Here is a 25,342-nt window from a genome sequence, read left to right as displayed (position 1 = left end):
AACGGAGGGGAGAGGCCGACCGGTACCAGGACAACAGCAGCGGATCGGCGAGCCTTTCACCTGCCGCCGGGAGGAACAGCGGCAACAGTCCAAGGGCAAGCAGCGGCGCGATGAGGGCGTCGGACACTCCCCTGCTCGCCGGCCTTCACAAGGGGCGGCGGAACTTCAGCGTGAGGGAGAGAGACCGGAACCGATGGCGCTGAACAGCCGAGGAAGAGAGGGCCGATCAGATCTGGCCGAGAAAGAAGAGAGAGGAGAAAGCGAGAATAGAGAGCAGAGCGGGCGGAAGGAGAGGAGGCCGACGGGCTCCAGGCCGGAGCAACGCCGCTCCCAGACGGCGGACCGGTCGCCAAATTTCGAAAGAGTAGCAGCAGCAGCCAGCGCTGATTCCTTGAGAATCAGGGGCCTCGATGTTGGGGGAGGAAAGAGGACGGCGCGGGGCTGAGACGCGTCGACAGATGACGCCGGCCGAAGCAAGTAGTGATGGCTGAAAGGCCGGAGACGGAGGCGGCGTTTCGCCGAAGAAGAAGGGAGAGGCGCCGCTTGTTTCAGTGTGTGCGTGATGAGGAGAGAGAAGAGAGATGAAATGGGGTTAGCGGCTGATAGGGGAGAGATAAGGAAGGATTTGGGCCCATTCATTTAATTACTTTGGGCTTGATTTATTTAGTTAATTTGGGCCATCCAATTATTATGTTTTGGGCTTACACTATTTTTAATCAAATGGGCTCCTATTTTGTTTTAAGTTGGGCCGAATTTTTAGCTTGTGTTTTTAAGATTTGGGCTTCTTTTAATTTAAGTTGGGCCTAATTTATTTTATTCTACAAATGGGCCTTCGATTTTTAATTCTTTTGGAGCTTGTTTATTTTAAGTAAATTGGGCTTTGTCTTTTAATTCTTTGGGCTGTTGTACCATATCAGCTGGGCCGAGTTTATTTAATTTTAAGCTCAGAATAATTCATTCTATTCTTGGGCAGAATTGTTGGGCCTTCATGAATTATTTCAATTGGGCTGAATTATATGATTCTTTGGGCCGGATCCTTCACTTTGAGCCCAACAGACCTTATTTTAATTTGGGCCTTATTATTTTATTTCTTTGGGCCGAGGCTTATTTAATTGCAGCTGAACCTTGCGTACTTATTTAACTTAGCCCAACTATTCATTATTTATTCATTGGGCCAAGATTTATTTAATTACTTAAGCCAAGGAATTATTTGATTGGGCTTTCGTACTATTTATTCAGGCCCACTTCTACTTAATTAATTATGAGGCTGCCTTGTTGAGCCTCTTAATTATTGAGCTTATATTATTGTTTCCTTAAGGCCAAATTATTATTTTGAGCTGCCATTATTTATTTGAGTTAAGCTATTCGTTTTATTTAATTAATTGGCTACTCTCTTTTGAGCCTATTAATTATTTGGGATTACGTTAGTAATTATGTTTCTATCGAAAAGCCCGATAATTTCTACGAGGTCACACCTCGATTAAAGCCGAGATAGTTCTTTTATTTCGAACGAGTACAAATGCGAGGTTTACTTCACAGCTAGAATTTTCCGATGAGAAAGGAAGAATCAAAGTTTTATTCGACCACGCTAGACGAGAATTAGCTAAATCTATTAACGAGGATTAATAGTACAATTCCCGATTATCGCTCAGAAGATTAGTTCATGCATACAAGATTCATGCATAGTTAATTACGCTTTCTCATTAATTAAGAATTTTCCTCGAGGCAATGTCTTATTTTATATTCTCGTGATTAAGGTCAAGCGCAAGAGTAAGAACTACACAAGGAGTTAGAGTACCTTAGCAAAACTTTGCTATCAGGTGGGCAATTTCTTACGCGTAAATAAAATGCTATGCAAGTGTTATGCTTTAAAATGCAAATTGGATCTTCAAGTATGGTATGCTTTATTACGCTTAAATGAGTTAAGCTTTATTATGATGCACATTAAATGATTACGCTTATTTACGCTTGAATGCTTTACGCTGATAAGTTATGCTTATGTTTGATGCTTGCGTCTGTTGGGGGAGGCCTCCCTCAACAGTACGATGCCGTGTCCGCTGAGGAGGGCCTTCCTCACGGCGCGATGCCCGTGTCCGCTGAGAGAGGCCTCTCTCGCGGCGCGATGCCAGTATGCCAGTGTTACAGCGTCTATTGGGGGAGGCCTCCCTCAATAGTACGATGCCGTGACCGCTGAGGGAGGCTCCCCTTCACGGTGCGATGCCCGTGTTCGTTGGGGAAGGCCTTCTCCACGACACGATGCGTGTTTATGATTGTTAATGATGAAGAATGCGCTCATGCTGTTTATGAATTTGGAAATGTTTAATGAGCAAAGGATTTGAAAGAAACTTATGCCTCTTATGCGATGTTGTTGATGTTATGTTATGCTTGGCAACTGCCCACTAAGTACTCTTGTACTTAGCCCTTCGATGTTTATGTTTGTGCAGGTTGAGCTGTGATGGGCGATGAAGTGTTGTTGCTGAGTGGAGTTTTTGTTGAACTTAAAGTAGGCTCAGAAAGGATACATGTCTTCATACATGTATCTCAGTTATGCATTCCGCTGTAACACTGATTATTTCAGTTACACCTTCCGTTGCAAACTCTGATAATGTTTTAGCCAAGCCCCTAACGATGCCTTTTTCCTTTTCAGGAATATAACGCTTATACAAGTTCGTTGAGTACCCTTTTTATGCGAACTATGCCTTTTTCCTTTTTAAGGAATATTTCACGCGTATTCAAGCTCTTTGAGTATTCTTTTATGCGCCCCTTTCTAAACCCGCTTCGTAATTTCCCTTCCCCAGTCATGGTTTTCCCGGATTAATTATCCTTAATTAAGGCCGGTCTTGACATAGATGTTGAGCATGTTTAATGAAGGGAGTAAGAACGGAACGAACCGTAGCTATGAAACCCATGAGGGCAGCCCCGTTTTTCACATATTAGCTTGTCTTTCGATTTTTGTTTGATCGTTTTGACTTGATATTTGTGCTTAGGGGTATGCTAGAATCGATATATATTAAATTCGTATTTTTCCAAGCATGAAAATTGTATAAGTTTTTAGAGTATGATTATTTAAATTCGTGAAGTTTGGGACGTTGCATAATGAATATTATTGCGTATATGTGTTCTACGATATCACATGAGCATGCTAATTGATTTACAATTTATGGATGATAATTGTTGAACGAAATTAAAACTGGAATTCTGTCAAAATTTTACAGCAGTTTCAAGCTTATGTTTCGATGAGTTTTCATTGCTTGATGGCTCTGAAATTTTAGTATGTTTATCTATGATATGTGTATTTCGTCGCTGCAAAATTTCATGTCTTTTGGATGATGTTTGCTATTTTAAAGATATTTTGAAAAACCCTTGACAGAATCTGTCAACTGTTGGTAGACTTCACAAAAACGTTTATATCTATTAATCCATGAAGGATTTTGCATCACCGTTTTTTTTTAAACGAAACTAGACTTCAATACTTTTCTGAAAACATAAGATTTCGATTTTTATGACCTCTGAAATAGAGCAGTTTATTATTTCAAAAATGCCCTGTTCTGCTGTCATATTTGTCCAACAGTAAAAGTGTATGAGTTTCATTGTTTATTTGGCAGATCATATGAACGTTTTCTCTTGTGAAATTTTAACCAAATCTTCAAGGATACCTTTAGTTTTGGATGATTAAATTTGATGGAATTTTATTAAGGTTTGCCTTGGTTTCTAATGGCCTAAACAAAATTGGCAGAAACTGTCAATCTTTGACAGCCTGCACTAAAAGAGCAATATCTCCAAAAACCTTTAACCTTTTTGGTTAACTACCATTTTTAGAGTGAACTACACTTCATGAAGGTTTTGAGATCAATTGGTATGAGAGTTTATGATGATTGAGTTGGTTGTTATGAATTCTTAAAGATGACACAAAAACAGCAAAACTTTCTAGAAAACAACTTGATTATATTTGTTTTGATGGATGATACGATATGACTAAATGGTGTGAGTTGTGAGAGTTATGATTAACGCACATAAATGTTGGTATCTGACACTCGAACAATTGGTGTCGAGTATAAATGATAGTTTACTGATAAAGAGTTTTGATGATTTTGAATTGTTTGGTTTGCGTTGAAAAGATGTCAAGATGTTAAGTTTTGAGTCGAGAGACGAGTTCACGTAGTGAGATTCACGCGATGAAATCTCGTGGCTGACATTATATATGAATGGGTCATGCCGAAATTTTTAGTGAAATTAGGATTTGAGCATAGTCAATTCTTGTTGACCCGTGACTCAAATACATGCCTAATGGAAAGTTTAACTTTCTAATTGGTTAATTAGACGAGATAAGAGCGAATAGATCTGCTAAGAAAGTGGACTTTTCGATGTGTTAAATATTTCTTTTAATTGAAGTGCTGTTAATTATAACATAAGGATGTTATAATTAATGAGTAATGACGAGAGATAATAATTGTTATATTGATTAACAATCAAGAGAGATGAACATTAGAGATACTAATGTTTCATAAAAGAGATTAGATTATTAATCGAGGTTTCTTTTATAACTTCTCACCAATTCTTCATAACGATGAAGGTCCTTTTTGGGAAGTAACGACTTGAGGGAGAGAGTGACGTTACTCATTGATACAGAGACACAACGAGGTGGGCATTACTTTTACTATACGTATATAGAGATCCCCTGCTTGTCGTAGGCCTCTTATACGAATGAATGCTTGAGATGATTTAACTGTTAATTTCAGTTTTATATATCTATCAAATGAGTTTAATGTTACATTTGAGCAAGTTATTTCGTTACAAAATATTTGAGTTAAAGTTATTTCAAGTATTGTCTTGCCATAAAATGTTTAAATTTTAGTATGATATCTATCTGCTTTGGCTTTGCCAATGATGAAATCGAATTCGGGTCCTGAGCAGTTGATAGCTATCCTGCCAGGGCTAGTGTACACCAGTGACCGTGAGTCATCTAGCGGGTTGGCCGGTCAAGTGACCGTGAGAGGTGGCCACCTCTCCGGCACAAAGTTCCAGATATGATAGATTACAAAAGAACTTAGTCTGATCAGACGAACTTTAAGAATCACAAATGAACTTAGTAAGCTTGGGCCTTTTTAGCGAAAAACTCCCTTGCTGTACTGTTTATGATGGCATGACAATTTACAGTTTTGAAGCATGTATTTTTATACCTAGGCATACGTGCCCACTGAGTGCTTTTGTACTCAGCCCTGCATATGTTTTCTAAATGTGCAGGTTGAGCTGATGTGATGATGGTGCTGCAATGAGCGGAGTCTCCAGGGTTGTTAATAAATAGTTAACCTGTCTAGAATATGTCTTCATACATATGTCTAGCTACTTTCCGCTGCAAGATGTTGTTGATGTTATAGTATGTTATGTCATACTTTGAGTCTTAAGAGAATGGTTTCATACGATGTATAACTTGATTAATGATATTAATTAAGTTTTATGCTGTCTTTCATAGACTGTTTTCAATTGAGTATTAATGAATAAAAATGACGAGTTTTATTAAGATGAGTAAGTTTTACGGCTATAAATGACGCCCCTTTTCTTCCCCTTCTTCTTTAACCCCATCCCTAGTCGTGGATCACTCGGCCTAACTATCCATAGTTAGGGCGGGCTGTGACAGAGTGGTATCAGAGCGAAGGAAAGCTCTGAATTAGAAGTCTTGAGTTTAGTCTAGAATGAGTCACTAGACTAATAGTTATTAACAACCGTGAGCTCAGCGCACTATCACACCAGGCTCAACGAGGTATGTAAAATTTCAAAGTTTATTTGACGTTAAATTTTGAAGAGCACGATGTTGAGGTTATATGATGAGTTATGATGTTATGCTTTGAAGATGCATAGTTTGAGTTTGAGGATGACAACATGATTAATAATGAGTTATTATGTTGTAAGAGCATATGTTGACGTTACATGATGAATCATGAGAGCGTTTATATCATATGATGTTATATGATTGAAGATGCATAATTATGAGTTATGATGTGAAGTATTTGAGATGTTTTGTGATGAGAATTGTTTGAGCAGTTGTGATAAGTCACGATGATTTAGATGAAGGAATCTAATGTCATTGTTAAGAGATATTTTTTTTACTAAGTAGAAGGATGAAATGAGAACTTAGAGCTAAAGCTTGAGAGAATTAGCAATTGCTTTAAGTACTTGTTGGTTTGAGTTATGAGTTTGAGTTATGAGCTTGAGTATAATAGCATGATTAATGATGAGTTATTAGCATGCTGCAATGAGATATTGTACGATATGTTGAGTTATTTTGTGACGCGAGTTTTGCTCACGCAACCTTAATGGTACTTGAGGAGGTATCATGAGCCATAGTCTTTGGAGATGGCTTTGAGAGAGAATTGTTGAGTTGTCTTACTGAGTCACGATGATTTAGATTAAGGGATCTAATATCATTGTTTAGAGAGATTCCCTACTAAGTAAAGATGGGACGAGATGAGAATTTAGATGTTTTGAGCTTGAGTTTTAAGATAACAGTACTACTTAATAGGAGTTTTGCTAAGTTATGTTTTGTTTATTTCTGTTGCTGGAGCCAAGTAGAGTTAGTTCCTAGAGTCACCTTTAAGTTCTCCTTATAGGTTGGCCAGCACTGTTGGCACTGCACGAAAGTGGACTGTTGTGAGATCGAACTCATGAAAGATCGGATACGAGGACGAGGCGTACAGTATGTGGTACAGAGATACCCTAGCAGATTTTCAAACACATGTTCATAGACTATGAAAGGATGAAAGCCTTATGGTTGTTACTAGACTGGATGGCATCATGCACCTAGTCCCCGTGCTACCAATCGAGTGGTAGGATTGAGCAAGGAAGAAAGCCTCTCAATATGATGGGACGTGTCGTCTTGAGTGCTAGACCCACAGGAGATGGGATTTATTACAGATGCCCAGATTTTCTATGCGGATCTACTGACCGGATGCCTGTTTTCTACCAGGGACTCTAGAAGAGTGTAGTAGATATCGAGTCGATCCTTGAGTATCAGTTACCAAAGATGATAAATGATAAACGATAATGAGGATGAGAAGTAGCCGAGGAGGGCTAGAGTTGATGAGAATGAGAAGAGAAGCCGATGTAGGCTAGAGCTAAGGATGATCTTGAGAGTATGAGCGGTACACCCTTGTTTTTTTATTAGTTTCAATTACATTGCGATGTATATAACTTACTTAGGAGATACTGATACTTGAGCTTTTGACATGCTGATAGATAAGCATGCGAATATAGTACCCTACTGATGTTAAATAGATGGATGTTCCTAGTGTGCTAAAGTAGCAACTAAGTGCTAAAGTAGCAACTAGATGAGTTAACTGGTAGCAATTACCGTAGGAGGTCCAGACCGAGACATAGTACTATTAATGGTGTCGGTTTAGAAGGGACATTACGATAGATACTATGGTTTTTGTAAGGTTTATATAACCCCTTTATGTAAGTCCTCTAAAAAGAGGCATTCTACTGATGGATATATTAGGTTGACCAGACTGGTCTTTTTGTTAGCATTTCGTGAGTGCTTATTGCCTTACAGATGAATGTTAAGGTGACCGTGAGGGTTTCCTTAAAGTTGAGTTAGTAAATTGAACTTGAGTTTCGAGGATGCTTAGAGCGTTGGTCGAGTTGAGTTTTCCTTTTGTGATTTCAAAAATGCCTCAAAGATGTCATCAAAAGTGTGATGTGAAGGATAGGCGGGATAATACTCCGCCACCACCACCGCAACATGAGAGGAGAGTCGAAAAATATTGAACTTTCGAAACAAGAGTCTAGAACATAGGACCCTGAGTTTAAGCTTTTAGCTTGCTGGTGTGAACTTAAGTTTTGTTATGTATAGTATGTTGAGGGTTTAGAATACACAGAATTTCCAAGTTTGGGATAGTATATCCCGTGTGACTGGGGAGTGATTATGTTGGACCTGGCCAGTCCGCATGATCCAAATCTCAGTAGACGTGTTTTGGGTTTATAAACCCATGTGTTTCAACTTTCGGTTGAAAAGCCAGATGGGTTCTTACTCTAGGTCATTTTGTTCGACCTGGTAGTTACTTCATTCTACCATCTGGTCATTCATTTGAGTCTCTTGAACAATTTGTTTTGATGTCATTCTAGGGTTGAACCCTTACAACTTTTGAGTTATCCTAGTAGATTCTTTTGATGTATAAGACTAGTGAGAGGCACGTCAGAGGACTTTAACACCCGAGCAACTGGTAAACTACACCTGAGAACAATTCAAGGCTACTCTTGAGAAATATGTACCAAGGAGTACAGTAAGCAGCAAGAGGCTGACTATCGAAGTTTGATGCAAGGAAAGAAATCGGTTGTAGAGTATAACCGAGAATTCTGTGAGCTATCACGATTTGCTCATCAGAAGATGGATACTGATGATGAGATGTCTGAGTTTTATGTGCCGGTTTAAGGCAGAACTTTAAGGTAGTATTGGGCAAGTTATTGGATGCATCAGTTAGAATCCTGTTTAATACAGGAGCCTCGCATTCTTTAAGTGTTTGAAGCATATTACCTTCAAACTCGAACCAAAACGAGCTAGTCCCAAGTTGAGAGTAATCACTCCTGTAGGAAGAGCTACTACAGTTTCTCACATGATTTCTAAATTAGAGTTTGAGTTAGGATCACTAAAGATGAAAACAAGAACCTTGCACTTAATGCCTATGTGGAACGTAGACATTATTCTAAGGATGGACTGGTTAGCAGAGAACTTTGCCCCGATTGATTGTAAGAAGAGACAGATAACTTTCCAACCACCTGGGAAGGAACAGACATGTTTTCACGACATTGATAGAAAGAAGAGAATTCCAATCATTTCGGCACTTCAGGCGTCGAAATTGGTAAAGAAGAAAGGAGCACAAGCTTACCTAGTTTACTTGAATGATGAAGGAGAATCAAGTAAAAAAACTTTGAGGATGTAGTAGTGGTAAGGGAATATAGAGATGTATTTCCCGAGGTCTTACCAGGATTGCCACCAACAAGATAGTTGGAGTTCACTATCGACCTAGAACCTGGATCAGCACTAGTGTCGAAGGCACCCTATAGAATGGCGCCTAAGGAGCTACAAGAGCTGAAGATTCAGCTACAAGAATTGCTCGAGTTAGGTTTTATTAGACATAGTGTATCCCTGTGGGGAGCACCAGTCCTTTTTGTCAAAAAGAAGGATGGCACGTTGAGAATGTGCATAGATTATCGAGAGCTGAATAAATCGACACTCAAGAACAAATATCCTTTGCCGAGGATAGATGACTTGTTTGATCAATTATGAGGAGCGCATTTTTCTTGAAAGTTGACTTGAGATCATATTACCACCAGTTCAAATTTTGACAGAATGATATACCTAAGACAGCTTTTCAAATGAGGTATGAGCACTATGAGTTCATAGTTATGCCATTCGGTTTGACGAAGGCACCAGTAGTTTTCATGGATCACATGAATTGAGTTTTCATTAATAACTGGATAAATTTGTCCTAGTTTTCATAGATGATATTCTCATCTATTCGAAGAATGAGCAGGAGCTCCAAAACATTTGAAAACGATGTTGGAAACACTAAGAGTTGAGAAGCTTTTTGCCAAATTCACCAAGTGCGAGTTTTGGTTGAACAAAGTAACTTTACTAGGACATGTTATATCATCTGAAGGAATTAAAGTTGACCCCGTCAAGGTACAAGCTGTACATGAGTGGAGATCACCAACTACGCCTAACAAGATTCTCAACTTTTTAGGCTTAGCAGGATACTATCAGAGGTTTATTGAAGGATTTTCCACGATAGCAAAACCGATGACACAATTACTTAGAAAATAAGCTAAATACAATTGGAAAGAGGAGTGTGAAAAGAGTTTTTAAGAGCTTAAAGGAAATTGACTACAGCACCAGTGCTGATAGTCCTAGAAATGGATAAAGAGTATACCATCTACGCAGATGCGTTAGAGAGTGGGCTAGGATGTGTTTTGATGCAAGAAGAAAGAGTTATAGTCTATGCATCACGACAACTTAGACCCCACGAGATAAATTATCCAACGCATGATTTAGAGCTTGCAGCCGTTGTGCATGCCCTGAAAATTTGGAGACATCATCTCTACGGAGTTAGATGTGAGATTTTCACGAACCACAAAACTTTGAAATACTTTTTCGAGCATAAGGATATTAACACGAGGCAAAGGTGATGGCTCGAATTAGTAAAGGATGTTAACTGCGACATTAATTATCACCCTGGCAAGGCCAATGTAGTAGCCGATGCATTGAGCCGAAAGGTCTCGTCAAAGTTAGGATGTCTTCTCACGAGAGAGGATGAGCTTATAAAGGACTTTGACAAGATGAAGATAGAGATGATAAAACCACCAGGGACGATAGCGAGTATTGTTGCGACGATGCCTAGTTTGAGGAAAATGGTGATTGAAGCACAAGGAAAGATGAGACAATGAACAAGTTACGAGAAAGGATAAGAGCAGGAGATCTCAAGAGTTACCAAAAAAGCATCATACAATGCTATCTTATTTGAGGGGAGAATATGCATTCCCCGCGATGATGAACTTAAGAATACGATCATGAGTGAGACTCATGACACGCCTTACACCGCCCACCCAGGAGACACAAAGATGTATCAGGTTGTAAAAAAAATAGATTTTTGTGGGACGGAATGAAATGAGACATAGCTTCGTTTGTAGAGCGATGCTTAGCTTGTCAGCAAGTGAAAGCATTACACCAACGACCATATGGGAAGTTAAAACCGTTGGAGATTCCCGAGTGGAAATGGGATCACATAGCGATGGATTTTGTGACAGCTTTACCCAAAAGTCAAAGAGGAAATACAGCAATTTGGGTGATTGTAGATCGACTAACAAAATCTGCACATTTCTTACCGATCCTAATCGCGTATGGACCAGATAAGTTAGCACAATTGTACGTTCGTGAGATTATAAGATTGCATTGAGTACCGGTGTAGATCACCTCAGAAAGAAAAAAAAAAATTTACATCACGTTTTTGGATGAGTTACAGAAAGAGTTGGGTACAAGGATGAATTTTAGCATAGCAGGCGATAGAAGATATTATAGGAACTACTATCCTTGATAGAGGAGTACATCAGGAGAATGTGTTGCCACTAATTGAGTTTGCCTATAAGATGTGAGACAAAGTTTCGAGATTGGAGACAAAGTTTTCTTGAAGGTTTCACCCTCAAAAGGGGATGAATAGATTTGGAGTTAAAGGACAGCTTAGACCCAGAGTTATAAGTCCTTACGAGATATTGCAAAAGATAGGTCCAATAGCGTACAGGTTGGCTTTGCTACCTAGCTTTGGAAATGTGCATAACGTGTTTCACGTGTCACAATTGAGAGGATATATATTTTCGACCCAAACCATGTGGTTTACTAAGAAGAAATGATCTTAGAACCAGACTTGAGTTATGAAGAGAGACCTCAGATGATGCTAAATCATAAAATTTGGCAATTGAGTAATAAGTCGATTGCATTGGATAAGGTTCAATGGAGATATGATAGTTAGAAAGAAGTGGAAAGAGAGCTTGAGGATAAGATGTGAGAGAAGTATCCGAAACATTTACAGGAGGTACAAATTTCGGGACGAAATTTATTTTAAGGGGGAGGGTATGTAACACCCGGGCTTTTGATGACGTGTTTAATTGCTTAAGTTTGAGTAATTAGGGTATAGATCCCTTGTTTGATTTACTTTGTAAAGAGATGAAGAGTTATATGAAGTTTTGTTGTTATATTTTAAAGATGTTGAGATGTTCTTTTGATGATGTGAGGATGATGTGGGATTTTATATCCGTATTTGAGTTTGAGTATTTGAATAATTCTAGATAATTATTTGAATGAGAACGGTGAACTCGGAAGTGAAATCTGAGTCCGTTAAGACGTTTTTGAAATTTTTGACTTTTTGACGATGAATAGTAAAGTACGGCTATTTCGTCTTTTTGTCGACTTTCAAAATCTTACGTGCACGTCGTCGAGAAATATTCTTAGTTTTTCGATACGAGTCCAATAATGAAAGTTTTTATTTTTGGACGACGAGTGAATAGTAAACCGGGATTTCTCGATAAACGAACCGAGCTCGTTTATCAGAATTTCGAGAACGAGCTTGTATTTTCTATATTTATATAGAATTACGAGTGTAATGAAAGTGAGTAGAGGTTGAGAGGGCGAGTAACGAATAATATGGGTAGTTAGTCGTTAAAACGAGATGAAACGAGATATTTAACGACTAACGGGTTAATATCCTAAATATCTAACCTACCCTACCCCTAACCACCCCCCAACTGCCCACTATCCCTCTATCTCACCTAACTCACGCTATATCAGCCCACACCACACACACAACTCACATATTCACACACACAACACCTAAAACACACACTACACACGCCATTTTCCATTTAAGCTTGGACGGAGCTTTTGACCTCCGATTTGAGCACCGAGACGAGCGCCGATCATCTTTTCGATCACGTATCTAAGTAGGTAAGATCTCTACCTACGTTTTGATGGTTTTCTTTTCGATTTTCGTCGACGTCGAAAAACGTCGATTCTCGACTTTATTTTGAAACGACGTCGGATCGTCGTGAAATTTTAGTATGTTGTTCTTGGGTAGATGTTGAGCATGTTTAATGAAGGGAGTAAGAACGGAACGAACCGTAGCTATGAAACCCATGAGGGCAGCCCCGTTTTTCACATATTAGCTTGTCTTTCGATTTTTGTTTGATCGTTTTGACTTGATATTTGTGCTTAGGGGTATGCTAGAATCGATATATATTAAATTCGTATTTTTCCAAGCATGAAAATTGTATAAGTTTTTAGAGTATGATTATTTAAATTCGTGAAGTTTGGGACGTTGCATAATGAATATTATTGCGTATATGTGTTCTACGATATCACATGAGCATGCTAATTGATTTACAATTTATGGATGATAATTGTTGAACGAAATTAAAACTGGAATTCTGTCAAAATTTTACAGCAGTTTCAAGCTTATGTTTCGATGAGTTTTCATTGCTTGATGGCTCTGAAATTTTAGTATGTTTATCTATGATATGTGTATTTCGTCGCTGCAAAATTTCATGTCTTTTGGATGATGTTTGCTATTTTAAAGATATTTTGAAAAACCCTTGACAGAATCTGTCAACTGTTGGTAGACTTCACAAAAACGTTTATATCTATTAATCCATGAAGGATTTTGCATCACCGTTTTTTTTAAACGAAACTAGACTTCAATACTTTTCTGAAAACATAAGATTTCGATTTTTATGACCTCTGAAATAGAGCAGTTTATTATTTCAAAAATGCCCTGTTCTGCTGTCATATTTGTCCAACAGTAAAAGTGTATGAGTTTCATTGTTTATTTGGCAGATCATATGAACGTTTTCTCTTGTGAAATTTTAACCAAATCTTCAAGGATACCTTTAGTTTTGGATGATTAAATTTGATGGAATTTTATTAAGGTTTGCCTTGGTTTCTAATGGCCTAAACAAAATTGGCAGAAACTGTCAATCTTTGACAGCCTGCACTAAAAGAGCAATATCTCCAAAAACCTTTAACCTTTTTGGTTAACTACCATTTTTAGAGTGAACTACACTTCATGAAGGTTTTGAGATCAATTGGTATGAGAGTTTATGATGATTGAGTTGGTTGTTATGAATTCTTAAAGATGACACAAAAACAGCAAAACTTTCTAGAAAACAACTTGATTATATTTGTTTTGATGGATGATACGATATGACTAAATGGTGTGAGTTGTGAGAGTTATGATTAACGCACATAAATGTTGGTATCTGACACTCGAACAATTGGTGTCGAGTATAAATGATAGTTTACTGATAAAGAGTTTTGATGATTTTGAATTGTTTGGTTTGCGTTGAAAAGATGTCAAGATGTTAAGTTTTGAGTCGAGAGACGAGTTCACGTAGTGAGATTCACGCGATGAAATCTCGTGGCTGACATTATATATGAATGGGTCATGCCGAAATTTTTAGTGAAATTAGGATTTGAGCATAGTCAATTCTTGTTGACCCGTGACTCAAATACATGCCTAATGGAAAGTTTAACTTTCTAATTGGTTAATTAGACGAGATAAGAGCGAATAGATCTGCTAAGAAAGTGGACTTTTCGATGTGTTAAATATTTCTTTTAATTGAAGTGCTGTTAATTATAACATAAGGATGTTATAATTAATGAGTAATGACGAGAGATAATAATTGTTATATTGATTAACAATCAAGAGAGATGAACATTAGAGATACTAATGTTTCATAAAAGAGATTAGATTATTAATCGAGGTTTCTTTTATAACTTCTCACCAATTCTTCATAACGATGAAGGTCCTTTTTGGGAAGTAACGACTTGAGGGAGAGAGTGACGTTACTCATTGATACAGAGACACAACGAGGTGGGCATTACTTTTACTATACGTATATAGAGATCCCCTGCTTGTCGTAGGCCTCTTATACGAATGAATGCTTGAGATGATTTAACTGTTAATTTCAGTTTTATATATCTATCAAATGAGTTTAATGTTACATTTGAGCAAGTTATTTCGTTACAAAATATTTGAGTTAAAGTTATTTCAAGTATTGTCTTGCCATAAAATGTTTAAATTTTAGTATGATATCTATCTGCTTTGGCTTTGCCAATGATGAAATCGAATTCGGGTCCTGAGCAGTTGATAGCTATCCTGCCAGGGCTAGTGTACACCAGTGACCGTGAGTCATCTAGCGGGTTGGCCGGTCAAGTGACCGTGAGAGGTGGCCACCTCTCCGGCACAAAGTTCCAGATATGATAGATTACAAAAGAACTTAGTCTGATCAGACGAACTTTAAGAATCACAAATGAACTTAGTAAGCTTGGGCCTTTTTAGCGAAAAACTCCCTTGCTGTACTGTTTATGATGGCATGACAATTTACAGTTTTGAAGCATGTATTTTTATACCTAGGCATACGTGCCCACTGAGTGCTTTTGTACTCAGCCCTGCATATGTTTTCTAAATGTGCAGGTTGAGCTGATGTGATGATGGTGCTGCAATGAGCGGAGTCTCCAGGGTTGTTAATAAATAGTTAACCTGTCTAGAATATGTCTTCATACATATGTCTAGCTACTTTCCGCTGCAAGATGTTGTTGATGTTATAGTATGTTATGTCATACTTTGAGTCTTAAGAGAATGGTTTCATACGATGTATAACTTGATTAATGATATTAATTAAGTTTTATGCTGTCTTTCATAGACTGTTTTCAATTGAGTATTAATGAATAAAAATGACGAGTTTTATTAAGATGAGTAAGTTTTACGGCTATAAATGACGCCCCTTTTCTTCCCCTTCTTCTTTAACCCCATCCCTAGTCGTGGATCACTCGGCCTAACTATCCATAGTTAGGGCGGGCTGTGACAGACAAAACCAAGGTCCTAGAGGAAATCAGGGGCAACCACAATACGCTAGGGCCTATGCCATTAACCAACACCAAGCAGCAGGAGATCACGGAAACGTGGCAGGTACGATTAATGTTGTCGACATGTCAATTATAGCTCTATTCAATACTGGAGTATCCTATTCTTTCATTTCATATGCTGCTTGTAAGATATTAGAATTGACGCCACAATCGTCCATAACAACGTTAGAAATTAGTACAACTGACGATGAAAGACTGCTACTAAGGACGTCACCGCGAACTCAGAGCTCGATATAGGCGCCGAAACATTTAGACATACTTACATGTTATTCCTATGATAGAATTTGACGTAATCCTCGAATTGGTTGACTTACTCAAGTCAGCGCCACGATACTTTTTAACAAGAGAATGATCCCTCTTCAATCTTTAGGAGAGGACGAGACAACCTTCCACGACATAACGACGCACCAGATTTTGAGGAAAATTTTCTAGTTTGCTAAACGATGTCGCGCTGTTAGGGAATTGAGTACATATATGATTTAGTGCCGCATAAGAGTTGAGTGGAATGAAAGTCTAGTAACCAAACTAGATGACCCAGATATGCAATTTCGAGGACGAAATTTTTATAAGGAGGGAGGAATGTAACACCCCGCCTATTTATATTAAATTTAGAATTATTTTGAACTTAGATTAAGATGATTTATGCCGGAGAAATGAAAATGAGTTTATTCCAACAAAATTATTTTCAAAAGCTTTTATAAAATTTAGTCTTTTGAATTTATATGCATTGCATATTTATTTAATTTAACATTCAAGTATTTTCAAGAGCTTTTAATTAGCAAACCCTGAAGCATTAAGTACAGTCTCGACGATTTTATCATGAGGGATTTTGGAGTGTCCAATTATCACTCATAACCTATTTCCTCCATCAGTCACCTTACTTACCTACTGCAGCCCCAAAATTCAGGCTTTATACCATGCGTGGCAGAGGCAATTAAATGCCCCATTTTCAGCCTCCAATCTCATCCCCAAGTCAAATATTGCAGGCAAATCTCCATCAAATCTCCTCAAATCTCATCCCCACGTCAAATATTTCAGCCCAGCTGCCCTATTCACAACCCATGCTGCTACACTACTCATCAATCCATTCAATTGTTAACTCATCATTTTTTCTTTAAATGATCTTTCCTCAATTCACAATCATCCAACATATTGCATCTCTCACAAGAAAAATCCGAAGCTCAAGAATTCCAGCAACTAAGCATGTTCAGAATCTGATCCAACAGACACCTTATTAAAGGTTTCACCTCCAAATTCTACTCTATAAATTGTAATGTTTCCTTTCGTTCATTCACAGAGAAACACATATGCATACATTCATTTATATATATATACAAACTCATATATGTGTTTAAGCAAACATATCAAATGTTTTACAATGATTAAAATCGAAAATGAATAAAAGAGAAGAAGAAGAATGCTATATGTTTGTTGGGTGTGTGAGCCGAGTCTGGGGAGTGATACGGCGGTCGGCGGCGGCTCATCGCTGTTGTCCGTCCGGCGCAGCAGAGCGAGAGGGAGGTGGCGGCACCCTCGCCGTTGCCAAGGAGGGAGGCGGACGAGGGGTGGTGTCTGGGCGTGAGCCCATAGTTGGTGCGATGAGGGAGATGAGAGAGGGGAGAGCCGAGCGTCGTCAGCGGCTGCCGCTGTTGCTCCGGCAAGCTTCGGCGGCGATGGTGGTGCCGCAGCTGGCGAGGCGAGGACGGTGGCAGGGGAAGAGGAAGAGTGAGAGGGAGACTTGAGGTGAGGAAAGGAGAGAGGTCGAAGGGAAGAAGAGAGGAGGCGGAGCCGTCGGCCTCTGGGGGCGATGGCGCGGCTTACGGCTGTGCGGTCGCCGGAGCAGCAAGAACAGCGGCGCTCCTCGCCGTTGAAGAAGAAGAGGGATGGGCGTCTGTTTGAGGGAGAGAGATGTTGTGCGTGCCGGGGTGTGGAAGAGAGGGAGGAGCGGTGGCGGCTGGGGCTGCTATCGCCGGAGGTAGAATCGCGGTGGCGGATTTCCGCCGGAGGAAATTCGCGAGAGAGAGAAGAAGGGGGGGGGAGGGAGTTTTGGGCTAGGTTTGAGTTGGGTGGGCTTGAAATTGGGCTAGTGCTGCTATTGGGCCGATTTCTTTTATTTGCTTGGGCCAAGTCAGTATTGGGCTCAGTTTATTTAATTAGTTATGGGCCGATTTTTAATTTGAAATTGGGCTAATTTTATTTATTCAACATGGACTCAGTTTTAATTAATAGTTGGGCCTTTATTTATTTAAAATTTTAGGCTGCCTTCTATTAATTAAATGGACTACACTTATATTAATTAATTAGATTTAATTAGCTTGATTAATTATTTTAAAGATGATTTGCGTAATAATATTATATTATTATTATGTGCATATTTTAAGTAATTACTTATATGCTAAGCATGACATGACATTGTATTTGCATCATGCAATAAAAGTATTTATGATTTAATTGGTTTTATTTATAATTCCAATTATTAAAGAAAGTCGAGTAAGAATATTGTTGGTGTTCTTAACTCAAGAGAAATGTTTTCAATTAATTATTTATTAAAGTTTAAAAACCCGGCTAAGTGAATCATAGAATATTAAGCACTACACCATGACTTAAATATTAGATTCAGGAGACCTATTAAGATTATAGATTTCTTGTAGGCTTTGTGGATCGTGAGGACTAGCACTGCTATACCAATTCAGAGTTAAGAATAAACGACAGGCTTTGCCTATTCAGGTGGGCTTATTTACCAAATGTATGGTTTAGCTATTGAGCTTAAATGTTTCAATGAAATAAAAAAAACTGTTTATCCGATAAAATATTTTGTGCACTCTGCTCTGTTTAAGGCTCGCAACAATGAATCGATCGAGGTTCTCTTTTGACCTAACACGTTATTTGAGAATTGTGTACACCTATTAGCTGACTCGGTGGGTTGATCTCCATTCGGGCACTAATCATGTATGAGGCGTTATAAGGGTGCTCGACGGGATGTGTTCCGGAGCATTTGGTCCCAAATGGGAACTTGACTGGGTTACGCCCTCAGTTCAAGTAAGCAGGAGTAATGGATCTGTCGGTGGCTAAAAGGTCCGAGATCACAGCGAGTAACGGAAAGGGAGTGTGACAATTGCGCGCAATATAATAAAATGTTTTAACATGCTTAGAAGTTCTTTCAATTTAAAACCTTCTAAGTCATGTCATGTATAATTGGATAAACTGCTCTTATGATTATGAAATGTTTATAAAAATGCTAGCCCACTAAGTACATTAGTACTTAGCCCAAAATTACTTTCAAATGTTTTCAGGTTGATTGGTCGGTGCTGACGGGGCAGAGCTGAGGCTAGAGTTCAACTCCGTATTTTGTCTTCCGCTGTTACACTAGCTCTTATTTGTCTTTTGTTTCTCCAACTTAAGACTTTTATGTTAAATTCTGAATTATGTTTCTTATCGAGTTTAAATTCTCAACTTCTAGCTCTATGTTATTAACATTGGTTATCGGAAGCATGAAACCGAACTTGTGATCCTAAGGCTTAGAATGTTGTTGATTGATTAATATCACTTGATTTTTGTCTTTCTTCACTCAAAGGCTGTTCCCCGACTTTTATCCTATTATTTGAATTTCACAAGGTCATTCCCTTGTTCATTTCTATGATTTTAATCGCACCCCGATTATAGTTTATTCCTTCAAGAATTGGGGTGTGACAACGGGAGAGTTGAGGCGGCGAATCTGAAAGTAACATTAGTTCCGGCCGTTTGTAGATCGTTTAGGTTGTTCCGGTGATGGCTCAAACAAAGGGTAGTAATACCGGTGAGATTTGATATGAAATGCCATTGTAATTCATGTGAATTTTTGATTTCTTGAATTTAATGAAAGTTAAATGCATCGTTTTGGGGGGGTACGAACTGTCAATTTTTTTGGTTTGGTTGAAGGAAAATTGATTCTTGGTGGTCCCTAATTTTTGTGGGGATGGAAAATAGACTAGTATCGTATAATTATTCAATATTTTGTGGTTGTTGAAAATCGATTTTCCCCTAGTATTTGATGGATTATGGATTTGAGTGTGTGCGTCGCAATTTTTTTTTGGGGTTTGTTGTTCTAGTTTGGATTTTTTTTGGTAGGTATTTATTGTTTTGCTTTACTTGTTAGTGTTGTAACAATTTGTGTGTACTGTAAATCTTAAGGAAATCGTACTAAAAAGGACAAGGGGAAAAACATTGTTGACGGGTCGGCAATCCGTGATGGTAGTATCGCTTCAAAAAAAGGTGACGAATTTTTCTTGGCTAGTATTAATTCAATGAATGATTTTGCCTTTTTTGGTGGCTAGTGTGCTTTTTAACTGATTTATTATTGTTTAGGGACGCCCAAAAGCAAATCAAAAGGGAAAGGTGTGAATGATGCTAGTGATTTCATTGAGGGTAGTCCTCGTGTTACAAGAGGTATTTTTGGAATTAATTGAACATTTCAAATTCTGTATTATGATTTATGTGTTGGCCAATTGTGTACGAACATATGAATATCTATGTATTCTGTGCGAATTTTCTTAGTTATTTTCATTCGGTTATATATATTAGGCATGGTTTAATGCGTGATTCGTGTTATTTGAGGTAAAATTCGTTAATTGGTTATTGTTTATGCCTAGGGTATATATTTTTTACTCTACGGTGTCGTGTGAATATTGTGCGTGGTGGGCATGAATATTATTTTGAAAATATACGTAAATGTCCATAAGTGGGCTATGTCACTGTCATTCTAATAATATATTTGTTTTGTGTGAAGTCGTTATTTCATTACTCCCACTGTTACATATCAGTAGCTTCATTTATGTGTTAGCAAACTGGTGACTAACATATGAATTTGATTTATTATTGAGTGATTTTTTTTAGGTATTTTATATTCGTAATGGTTCATTGCGTGATTCGTGTTATTTGGAGTAAAATTCGTGCGCTATTTTTTAGTTTTGTTTAGTTTATATATTTGTATTATAAGGTGTCGCGTGAATATATATGTTTGTGGTGCTAATATGCCAGTTACAGTGCGTGAATTTTTTGACATTCGGTATTTTGTTTTTTTTTGAACCATACTTGTTTTTCGTTGATTTAGTAATATTGTTTGTAGTGTTTTTTGTATGAATATTTATCAAACTATACTACCTGCTCATTCAGGTAGTGTGAAGGGAAAAGAGAAAGTGGCTACTGACAGAAACGGGAAGGAGGCGAATTTAGGTAATGCACATTTGAATGAAGGTGTGATATTACAATTATTTAATAATAAAGAATTATGTTATATAGTATAAAGTTGTACATTATACTGAAATATAGATTATACAATTAATTTGTTATGCAGTTCGTACGAAGTATCGGAATGATCCTGCATTATTAGCTTTTAAGCGATCCATACTTGGGGTTATGTTTAAATACTGGAATATGTATTTCATAATTATTTGTATTCATTGACTTATGTGCTAAGATGAGGTGCCCTATATGTATAAGATGAGTTTGAAAATTTTGGTTGAATGTTAGTATGTTTAACTTAAAGCATATTTTTCTTGTCAGGTGAAATATTGAAGAGGAAATTGGGTGAGACGTCGGGCAAAGATGCTGCTGGTAGTTCGGTTGTTCCTGATGTTGGAGTTGTTTATCCGGTAGCTCCTGCCAAGAGGAAAAGGATTGACAAGCGAAAGCTTGCAGTGGGAAACTACAAGAAGTTACAAGTGAAGAGCTATGATGATTACCCGTCTCTGTACATTCGGAGTACGCCATGCGTTCTATTGAAAGCTGTTAAGGAAATGAACGACGTCCAGAAAGAGGCTGTTAAATCATTGGGGTTCGGGTCTGTCCTTGATCTTACAATCCAGGAGATGTCGTCAAAGCTAGATTATTGGGTGCTAGATTGCTTCCATGCCCGAAGGTTGGAGATCGTGCTTCCATCTGGGAAGACAATTGAGGTGACAGATGAGGATGCCTATCGCGTGCTCGGATTTCCTCGTGGTGATAGATCGTTGGAACTTCTGGATAAGAGTGAGACTACAAACTTGTATGATGAGTGGGTAAGCTGTTTTCTGGATAAAAATCGAAAGACTATAAAAATCAGTGATGTTAAAGACGCGATGATAGCTTCTGTGGATGGGGGGCGATGGTTCAAGCTGCATTTTCTAGTGATGGTTACACATTGCCTGATAGAGAGCACCACGCATGGATCTGTCATTCCTAGGGTTATTAAGAGCCTAAATGATTTGACGGCTGAGCGTGACTTCAATTGGTGCGAGTATGTAGTTGATTCTTTGGTTGAGAGCAAAGGTAAATGGGAAAAGGATACACAATCGATGTACACTGGGCCTATTATGTTTCTCGCGGTAAGATGGCAATATCGACTTTTATTTTCTTGGTTTGGTTGCAAATTTTGTGTACTAATTTATGTAAAAACTGCAGGTGTTTTACGTGGATAGGGTTACATGGGCAAGAGTACGTGTAAGCAGGAGCTTTCCTTTATTTAAGAATTGGTGCACAAAGAAACTGAAAGACAGGGAGCTTGATGAGATCTTCTGTGGTGGTTTTGGTGATGGTATTATTCTCGATCCAATTGAAGTTGAGGATGAGTCCATTACTGCGATTATTGGGAAAAAGCTTAAAACGTTTGAACGTGTGAGGGATGAGATACTGCTGGCCATTAACTCAGCGGACGAGGAAACTTTAGCTTCGAATGAGTTCATCTTGAAATTAAAAGAAGCAAAGAATTTGCTACTTCATGCACCTATTACACTGACAGCGTTGCCTATCGACAAGGTTATTAATTTCGAGGATGGCAATGTAGAAGCTGATGATCCTAGCACGGGTGATACATCCTTGGATGCTGAAGTTGCACATGAAGTTGGACAGAGAGAGACCTCGGATCCCGACACTCGCACTCCGGATCAGAACATTGCATGGTTTGACGATGTTTGGTATGATCCCGAATTTGTCAAATCAGCCATAGAATTACTACCAAAGACGTCATCAGGGTCAGGTTTCATCGATGAGATTCCCTCTTTTAGTATTGGAGCAACACAACTGATGGAAGTGGACCCGAAGAATGGTGTGAATGTGGTTGATACTGAAACCGAAGGCTTGGTAAATGCAGCGTCAAAGGTGGTGTTGTGTTGCTATAATTCTATACTGTTTGGCAGTTTTTTTTCTTTTTTTTTCAAAAGTAATATAAGTTTAATTCGTGCCTTCTCACATGTTTGAGTTATAGTTGCTTATTAGGTAAAATATTTTGGTTGTACGAATTGATTGTGTTACAAAAATGTAAGTTAAATTAGTTATTATTGATCGATTCAGGGTGCCTTGATTGGTGGAAGCACTGGATCTGGTGGTCCTATTCCACATGTGCAGACACGTGTCACGGACGGATCTGTGGTTGTTGAAGTATGGTTTTGTAGTTTATTTTTTTTTCTTTTTTTTTACTGAACTGAATTGGTGAAAAATATGATTATTTCCAGGAACAAAACATACGAACAGCCGGCGGATCGATCGGAGTTCCATTTTCTGATGGGATTGATGTAAGTGTTTGACATGTATTTGTCGCAGCCCGCCCTAACTAGGGATAGTTAGGCCGAGTGATCCACGACTAGGGATAGGGTTAAAGAAGAAGGGGAAGAAAAGGGGCGTCATTTATAGCTGTAAAACTTACTCATCTTAATAAAACTCGTCATTTTTATTCATTAATACTCAATTGAAAACAGTCTATGAAAGACAGTATAAAACTTAATTAATATCATTAATCAAGTTATACATCATATGAAACCATTCTATTAAGACTCAAAGTATGACATAACATACTATAACATCAACAACATCTTGCAGCGGAAAGTAGCTAGACATATGTATGAAGACATATTCTAGACAGGTTAACTATTTATTAACAACCCTGGAGACTCCGCTCATTGCAGCACCATCACCACATTAGCTCAACCTGCACATTTAGAAAACATATGCAGGGCTGAGTACAAAAGTACTCAGTGGGCACGTATGCCTAAGTATAAAAATACATGCTTCAAAACTGTAAATTGTCATGCCATCATAAACAGTACAGCAAGGGAGTTTTTCGCTAAAAAGGCCCAAGCTTACTAAATTCATTTGTGATTCTTAAAGTTCGTCTGCAGACTAAGTTCTCTTGTAATCTATCATATCTGGAACTTTGTGCCGGAGAGGTGGCCACCTCTCACGAACACTTGACCGGCCAACCGGCTAGATGACTCACGGTCACTGGTGTACACTAGCCCTGGCAGGATAGCTATCAACTGCTCAGGACCCGAATTCGATTGCATAATAACTGGCAAAGCCACATCAGATAGATATCATACCAAACATTGAAACATTTATGGCAAGACAATAGTTGTAATATTTTCCAGTTCAAAGATTTTGTAACGAAATAACTTGTTCAAAGGTAGCATTAAACTTGTTTGATAGATATATAAAACTGAAATTAACAGTTAAATCATCTCATGCATTCATTCGTATAAGAGGCCTACGACACGCAGGGGATCTCTATATACGTATAGTAAAAGTAATGCCCACCTGATACGCTTAATGAAATAGAAGTCTTTGCTTGTTCACTCTACACTGCCACTCAAACCTTCATTATAATGAGGTTCCCAAGTAAGATTGAATAATAAGTAAGTAAATAGAAAGTAAATCTTGAATGAAACTTCTATCACTTGAAAGTTGCATCCTCTAATCTGAGTATTCTACTTATATGGAGTTAACTAAAAGCAAATAGTAACATCACATCTCTTGGGATATCTCAACTTGAGAAAAGCTTAAGAGTAAACTAATCCATTCTATATAGATTAGCTTACAATTAATAACTAAACATCAATCACTTAGCACAGTTCTATTAATAACTTGCTCAAGTAGGAAATCTCAAATATGTAATCATATATGAATCTCAACTTTGAAATATCATATAAAATCATCCTCTTTAAAGAAAAATACAAACTTTACATTTTTAGAAATCTCTCAGAGTCTATTTTTATTATAAAGTTACAAAAATACAATACATCAAGTGTATTAGAAGTTATATCACAAAAGGCAGAATCTACCACTGAACTTCGCTGCTTCGCGCAGTACATTTCAGAAAATAATTTAGCATATCTAATGGTCTCGGATTTAGCTGAAATTTTGCAGAGAACGACTACACATGATGAAGTTATTACAGTAAAAATTTCAAGTTATTTGGACTACGAAAACATCATCAAAAGTACCCCGAAACATACTGTTCTGTCCAACCCGAAATCTGACAGCAATGCTCATTGACATATCACTCATATTTTCCTCAAATAACAGCTATAGGAACACATTAGCATGCTTTAGCTTAACTTAATTCTAAACAATTACTAACTTGAAACATGTAGTAATCAACATGATACAAGAGGCAAAATCGTTTTCTTCCACAACAGCCTATTTCTCGAAATAGCAAGAAGAAGAGATAGGAGAATTTCTTCTATTCAACTATCAATAAGACTTAATCCAAGATTTCTCACCTTAATATACGTTTCTGGATGAATATAGGTGTGATTTTTTTGGAGTGATTCTTGGAGCTTGGATCGACAAACATGGAGGTTGAGGAAAAGAAGAGGGATACGGCACCTTGGTAGAAGAAGGGAGAAAAGGAAGGTTGTCTTTCCTTATAAGCTAATTCATAAAGTCCACTATACTTATCCAATAAAATACACCTATTATTAAAATCTATAAAATTGCTATTATAGAAATAGCACTATATAACCTTCAATCAAGCACTTTAGGAACAAACTCTTCTTATAACTATCGAGCCACACATCACATACAAAATAAAATATGAGTATGTGTGGGTTTAAAATTCTACACCTTAACTAACTCACAAAATAATTC

General features: G+C 37.9%; 3 long non-coding RNA genes across 3 annotated transcripts; 2 read left to right on the top strand and 1 right to left on the bottom strand.

The window, feature by feature from the left end:
- Nucleotides 1-2,856: 2,856 nt before the first annotated feature.
- LOC131006978 (uncharacterized) lies at nt 2,857-5,958 on the top strand. The gene is made up of 2 exons (XR_009095846.1): nt 2,857-4,641; nt 5,245-5,958. It is a non-coding gene; the product is annotated as an uncharacterized LOC131006978 (long non-coding RNA).
- Nucleotides 5,959-11,684: 5,726 nt separating this feature from the next.
- On the top strand, nt 11,685-15,226 carry LOC131006977 (uncharacterized). The gene is made up of 3 exons (XR_009095845.1): nt 11,685-12,490; nt 14,344-14,411; nt 15,015-15,226. It is a non-coding gene; the product is annotated as an uncharacterized LOC131006977 (long non-coding RNA).
- A 7,953-nt stretch (nt 15,227-23,179) lies between these two features.
- Nucleotides 23,180-25,342, bottom strand: LOC131006976 (uncharacterized). The gene is made up of 3 exons (XR_009095844.1): nt 24,976-25,342; nt 24,011-24,068; nt 23,180-23,405 (listed from the first exon to the last, which is right to left on the bottom strand). It is a non-coding gene; the product is annotated as an uncharacterized LOC131006976 (long non-coding RNA).

This window comes from Salvia miltiorrhiza, chromosome 1, assembly GCF_028751815.1.
Source record: "Salvia miltiorrhiza cultivar Shanhuang (shh) chromosome 1, IMPLAD_Smil_shh, whole genome shotgun sequence".
Lineage (NCBI taxonomy): Eukaryota > Viridiplantae > Streptophyta > Magnoliopsida > Lamiales > Lamiaceae > Salvia > Salvia miltiorrhiza.
Note: the sequence above shows the minus strand (reverse complement) of the source record. Positions and strands in the feature narration are given on the sequence as shown.